The 6,247-nt window shown below is 39.7% G+C and overlaps 1 protein-coding gene across 1 annotated transcript in view; it reads right to left on the bottom strand.

The window, feature by feature from the left end:
* Positions 1-1,535: 1,535 nt before the first annotated feature.
* The window catches only part of C2_1H18orf54 (chromosome 2_1 C18orf54 homolog), a 227,928-nt gene continuing 223,216 nt past the window's right edge, over positions 1,536-6,247 (bottom strand). The window contains exons 9-11 of the transcript XR_014969719.1: positions 2,716-2,831; positions 2,193-2,382; positions 1,536-1,938 (exon numbers count right to left, since the gene is read on the bottom strand). The gene's annotated coding sequence lies outside the window, so the exon portion shown is untranslated. The remainder of the gene's footprint in view (positions 1,939-2,192; positions 2,383-2,715; positions 2,832-6,247) is intronic.

The raw sequence follows: 6,247 nt of genomic DNA, 5'->3' as shown, positions 1-6,247 counted from the left end.
TTTGTGCAACACATACACAAACACACACACAATGAAATCACAACAAAAATACTCCACACATGGTTAGAAAAATAGATTGTATTTTAAACAATACCAAAACGACAAAAATCCAATAGGTGGAACCAGAGTTATGAACTTTTAAAGATTAAATTAAAATATAGTGCTTAAGCTCATAAAGCAGCAATCAGGGACATCTGCTAGAGCTAGAGCAGGGTGAATCCAAAGTTCAGGCCGATGATGATGGAGGGCAGGCTGGGTACAGAACTCACGCAGGTCCCGCTGAAAAAGTATCTAGGATGGGGGAAGTGTCTACGTCGAGGACTCACACAGGTCCAGTGGAAAAAGTACCTTGGATGGAGGAAGCGTCTACGTCAAGGACTCGATGCGAGGAGCATTGGAGGTGAAGGGTTGTCGATCAAATGGATGGAGGCGATGCTTTGATTCCGAACTGCACACTTAGCTTGGGGATGAAGGCAATGCGCCACCATCAAGCCATGCAGTCCATCGTCATCTAGCCGCACAGTTCATTGAACAATGTCAGTTTCATTCGACACAAATTCGTCAATGTGCGGATTCTGCTGGATCAGCACATAAACAAGCACTTCCAGGGGCCCAGGATTGGATTGCCACCTGGCAAAGAGGACTCACAGATGGCAGAGTACAGGTACTGTTGCAGGGTTGTAGGAAGTCTTTGATGGCCCTGAAATTTCAGAACAGGGGGAAAATCATCAAGCCCTTGAAGTCACTCTAGGTTCAAGTGAGATAGGTCCAGTCCTTTTCCTCGGCAGTGTAGAGGGCAGCAAACAGCAGGCAACAGGCAGCACATACAAGCAGCAAATCATTTAGTCTAGAGAAGCAGTCAATCAGAGTGGCAGTCCTAGCAGCACAGCAGTCTGTTTTCCTGTAAGACTTCTTCACAGGTCCAGTAATGTACTATCTTGGTAGAAACCCAGTACTGATACCCAGTTGTGCATTTGAAGAGGGGGTGACTTCAGAGAAGGGTCTTTGAAGTGCACACCGGTCCCATTGTTCCAAGCCCTTGCTCCAGACTATCAGTAGGGGGCAAGCAGCCCTTTGTGTGGGAACTGGACACTGCCTATACCTTTGTGTGTCAACTCCCTCTCCTTTCCTGCTCAGGAAGAGCCATAAGAATGCAGATGAATGTAGATGGGTACTCAGCACACCTAACCTTCCTGTGTTTGGGGATGTCTAGAAGGAATGCACAAAGTGTAGCTGTCATCCACCTCAGACATGTATTGGAGATTGACTGCAGGCACACAGAGCAGTACGAGCAGAGAAATACCAACATTCTAAAAGTTTATATAAGATTAGTATCACAAATATTACACTGCAAATAAACCAGTGCCCACAAATTCTTTTCTGTGAGTAATTGAGATTATAATTCACAACACACAAGAAAAACCCCTTTAAGCAGAAACTAACCCACAAAAACGCAAACAATCTTCTATACCATTCTTTAGTTTTTTATTATAAAAATATATCCATATATATTTACCTTTCTTTTTGAGTTAATCATTTGATTTTTTTGTTCAGAAACATAAGCATAACAACAATATAACTCTTCAAGAAAAACTGGGAAGAGTTATAAGCAAAGACGAAGCAGTACATATATTAAAGGTGCATGAACAATTTACAAAAACACATTACAGACAATTACAGTTAGTGCAGTGCATAAACAGGTGTAAAAATCAGTAAAAACATATAAGACAATAATATACAACAAAAGAGAAAAAATATACAAAAAATACACCAGAACAATTGCGCCGACGCGCGTTTCGGAATCTCATACACTTTCCTTCCTCAGGGCGCTGATGGCATTTCAAACGGCAAAAGCTCACAGTGTTAATTAATGACATTAGTTTGGGTCAAATAGGTCGCTCAATTTCCTAGGTTTCCTTAATGCTTCGTCAATCTAATCTGTGGGAATAGTAATAATCAAATTATATTTAATTGAATTAATCAAACCTTGTATACATAAAAAATTGCTTCATAGGTGCTTGAGATGAGAGTGGAAAAAACATAGGGCATCATAAACAATATATAAAATAATAATGACCTGAAAGATCATTATATGAAGACATCATAGTCCCAGTATGAAAAAAGTAGGAAAAAAAGACACCAACACGTGCACCCACAGATCGGTCATAAAGAAATGTTTAGATTATACATACTTGTTAAGCCACAAGGACTTGACGTTGGACGTAATCAAATAGGATCAGGCTAAATCACAATATCTGTCTTCCCAGGATAGGATTCGCACACGACTGACGTCTCATAGGGGATATCAAGTCTGAGATGACACTGGATCTAATATGCCCAGGATCAGATTCACCGGACTAGTTCAACAGTAGTTTTAGATAACTGGAAGAGAGAATATCATAGATTATCTTGATATTCCAAGATTATGTCTTAACTGATTATAGGGACTACCTAAACCTCTACAACATTCCAATAATGTATATATAAAAGTGTGTTCACCTATACTGAAGCCTCTAAGGATCAAAAAGAAGAATTAATCAAAAAATGGAAAATTAAAATATAGTATAAAAAACTCAAAATGAAGAAAAAGAAAAAAAGAAAAAATATCTAATGCCATCCAGTGGACACTAATTCATACTGACAATCGTTCAAAACAGAACGGTTCCTTACGCACAATAGGCCTTCTGAAATGTAAACCAAGTATATAGAACTTACTTAAAGTTATCTACTTTTCATTCGAGTGGTTTATTTCGCCCATGTGGATGTCCTTTAAAAACAAGTGGTCCCCGTTTTATTATCACGGTAGATCACCAATCTCATTTCGACAGATTCTGTAGAGAAAAAGATACATCAAGAATCTAAATGAGGGTCCAGCGTTTAAGGATCACCTAATAAGATTTAACTTAACACTATGCATCTAACAGCCGTAATAAATTTCGATCTAGCAGACGGGCATGTGTTCCCCAGTTATAGAATATAGCATGTAAAGAATAAAGAACCAAGGGGAAGGGAGGCACGATATATCCAAGGTCCAACTTAAAAATATGCAACTAGCAGCAGTGATAAGTATCAAGGGCACGTGTTCCCCAGTTACAAAATAAACTTCAAATAAGGCATGTAAAGGATAAAAAACCAGAGGGAGGAAAACACAATATTTCCAAGGTCCCGTGGTAAATACAACTAATAATGGGTACACGAAGTAAGTTCAAAGTCAAATAATCAGATATGTTCAGATAGCACTAGGCATGGTACAAGGAAGAGTCGAGACACGCTAGCAATAAAAAGTGAAGAACTCAACCAGTGGCCAAATCGCAGTGCGCGTAATACACGAGGAAATCGAAACACGTTAGTTGGAACACTTACTAAGTCGGGGAAAAGATTCCCTCGTGTCTATCCAATTCTCCAGAAGACCCGGCCGCCTCTGAATTTGCAAGAGCCTGAATCAGTAACCAATTTTATAGTGCTAGCTTTATTTAAAAAAACGTGGGGGGAAAAAAACCTCACCTGAGTAGAGTACGGACATGGAAACTCCATTCCGATTCCTCGCCATTAGGACGACGTGCCCGCCATCTTAGATAGGGAGGAATAACGATCCAAGATACTCAAAAGGGGATAGATAGATATCTAACCAAATCTGCTTCAAGTGGCTGAAAGAGTAAAAACGCGGCCGCCATATTAGATAAAGCAAAATAGCGTCCAAAGAAACCAAAAGGGGACAGGAAAATATCTAACCCGATCTACTTCGAGTAGCTGTAAAAGTAAAGAAACTCTCTACTTAATACAAAAATGTGACGCCCGCCATCTTGGATAGGGAAAAATATCGTTCCAATTTAGATAAGGAAAAATATATATCGTTCCCAGAAGCTGAAAAGGGGAAGATAAGTATCTTACCCGATCTGATTCAAATGGCTTGCTTGCGTTTTTGTGTGTTAGTTTCTGCTTAAAGGGGGTTTTCTTGTGTGTTGTGAATTGTACTTTCCCTGCGACTTTACCCCATGAATGTTATAGTACAGGGACCCTCTGAAGTAATTGAGATTATTAAATATTTGTCACAGGAATAATACCACAGTACATTATACAACCACACAAACAAACAATCTGTGCTCGCCATATTACACTAGAACACACACATACAGACAATACACAGTGACAAAAGGTCTTAAGTTCAATTAACTGGTCCACATATCAATGGAACCGATCACAACCAATGTTTGCTCCCAATTTGCCAATGAGGCGTCGCTGGCGTTTCAACCCTTACAATTTATTGGGTCATCATCAGGGCAGAAAGATTTTGGAGCAAGCATAAACAAAAAACTGAAAACATAAATAAAAATTACAATGAGAGGCGCCATATAAGAATTAGAAAATAGTAAATAAAGCGGTATATAACCAAATGCTAGGTACTCACTTTGTTGACCACTGAACAAAATACATTAAGCGTCTCAAGGGAATCATTCCTATAAACAGAAGTCAAGTCACCTAGATCAAATAGGGGGACAGTTACAATATGTACATCCAATGACTACAGAAATCCAGCTGGTGATGACCAAGGGAAGCTTTTCCACAACTTATACCGTGAAACAGCATCAGCGCAAGGTCGAGACTGAGTCTCCGTCTTTAAGCTGCACTGATCCGCATAAAGGGAGAAGAAAGTCTTCCCACTTAAAGAACCACCAGGAGGCAATTTTTGCAATTGTACTCATTTCCTCATAGTAGCAAAGTGCAAAACGTTTCAATAACAGTGGCAGAGTTAATAAAAAAAAAGAAAAACAAGACTGTGAACGAGCATGAATGCTCTTCAGAATAATAATCCGTTTACCACACATGTGCAAACCAAGAACGTTACTCTCCATCAATCTGTCACTGGGCAACTGAAGCAAAAAGACCGGGATAAATCAAAATATTACTAGACATGCAAATTGGACACGAGCCGCATTGGTTTATTTGTAGTGTAATATTTGTGATACAAATACTTTCGGAACCGTTGTAGCTTTATGTGGTTTAACTGCCCCTGGTTTAGTAGGGCTGCCCCTCTTGTGGCTTACCACTTTCTAAAAGTGGCATTTCTAAAATAGTAATGCTCTGTCCAACTTTACCAGTAAAGAGGATTTATGAGTACCATTCCCAAGATATGAAACATGAAGCAGGCACTCCGTTCTAACCAGGGGTTATAGCATAAAAGTGTATTAAGGAATTCCCAATATTAACCTATGAGAGGAGTAGGCCTTGCAGTAGTAAAAAACACAACCAGAAAATGCAAAACTCAACAGTACATGTCCTCCCTTTTGGTTACACAGCAACCTGCCCTAGGGGCTACCTAGGCCCTGCCTTAGCGAGACTTATGTGCAATAAAAAGAGATTTTATGGCTTTGCAAGTAGTTTTAAATGTCAAGTTGAAGTGGCAGTAAATTGCAAAAACACGTTCTGCAATGGCTGGCCTGAGACAGATTTGAAAGGCTACTTGTTTGGGTGGCACAATCAGTGCTGTAGGCCCACTAGTAGCATTTAGGCTACAGGCCCTGGGTATATGGTATACCACTTTACAACGGACTTACAGGTAAACCAAATATGCCAATTATGTATTTATCAATGTTTCCATGGTTTGGGGAGAAGCACATACACTTTAGCACTGGTCAGCAATAGTAACGTCCTCAGAGTCCTAAGGCCAACAAAAAGAATGAGCAAAAACAGGAGGTAAGCAGGCAAAAAGTTTGGGGGGAAAACCACCCAAAGGATGACAGGTCTAACAACCCTGTTAACTAAGCACTTGTCAATCAGTGGGGTAGTGTCTCTTTCGCCATTAATAAGTTAAAGAAATGAAAATTGTTGGCCTCCATCCTTCTAATCCACTCCTTTCAATCACATAAAGCACCAGGAATCCAGGTCTCAAATGGAAAATCATCTGATCTCCTGAAACCTTTCTAGGTACTGTTCTGGCCTTTGTCCATTCCCTCTAATTAGAGCTTCCATTTTCATTCGGTTATAATGTATTTGTTTAGCCACATGATGATTCCAATGACAACCGTATGTTCCATGGGCAAGTTGTTCATTCATTAAAGTAGCTCTTACCATATCAGTGAAAGCCTGAGGTCTTCAAGCAATCTCAAAACTCACAAACCATTCCAAAATATCTTTGGAAGGAACTCCTGAAGAGTTGAAAGTGGAATCACTTTTCCATATGTAGCTGCTACCAGAACTATCCTAATCTTCTCTTTGTCTAAAGCTATCATGTCTCTCTCTCCAATAC

The sequence above is a fragment of the Triturus cristatus genome, chromosome 2_1, assembly GCF_964204655.1.
Source record: "Triturus cristatus chromosome 2_1, aTriCri1.1, whole genome shotgun sequence".
NCBI classification, from domain to species: Eukaryota; Metazoa; Chordata; class Amphibia; order Caudata; family Salamandridae; genus Triturus; species Triturus cristatus.
Note: the sequence above shows the minus strand (reverse complement) of the source record. Positions and strands in the feature narration are given on the sequence as shown.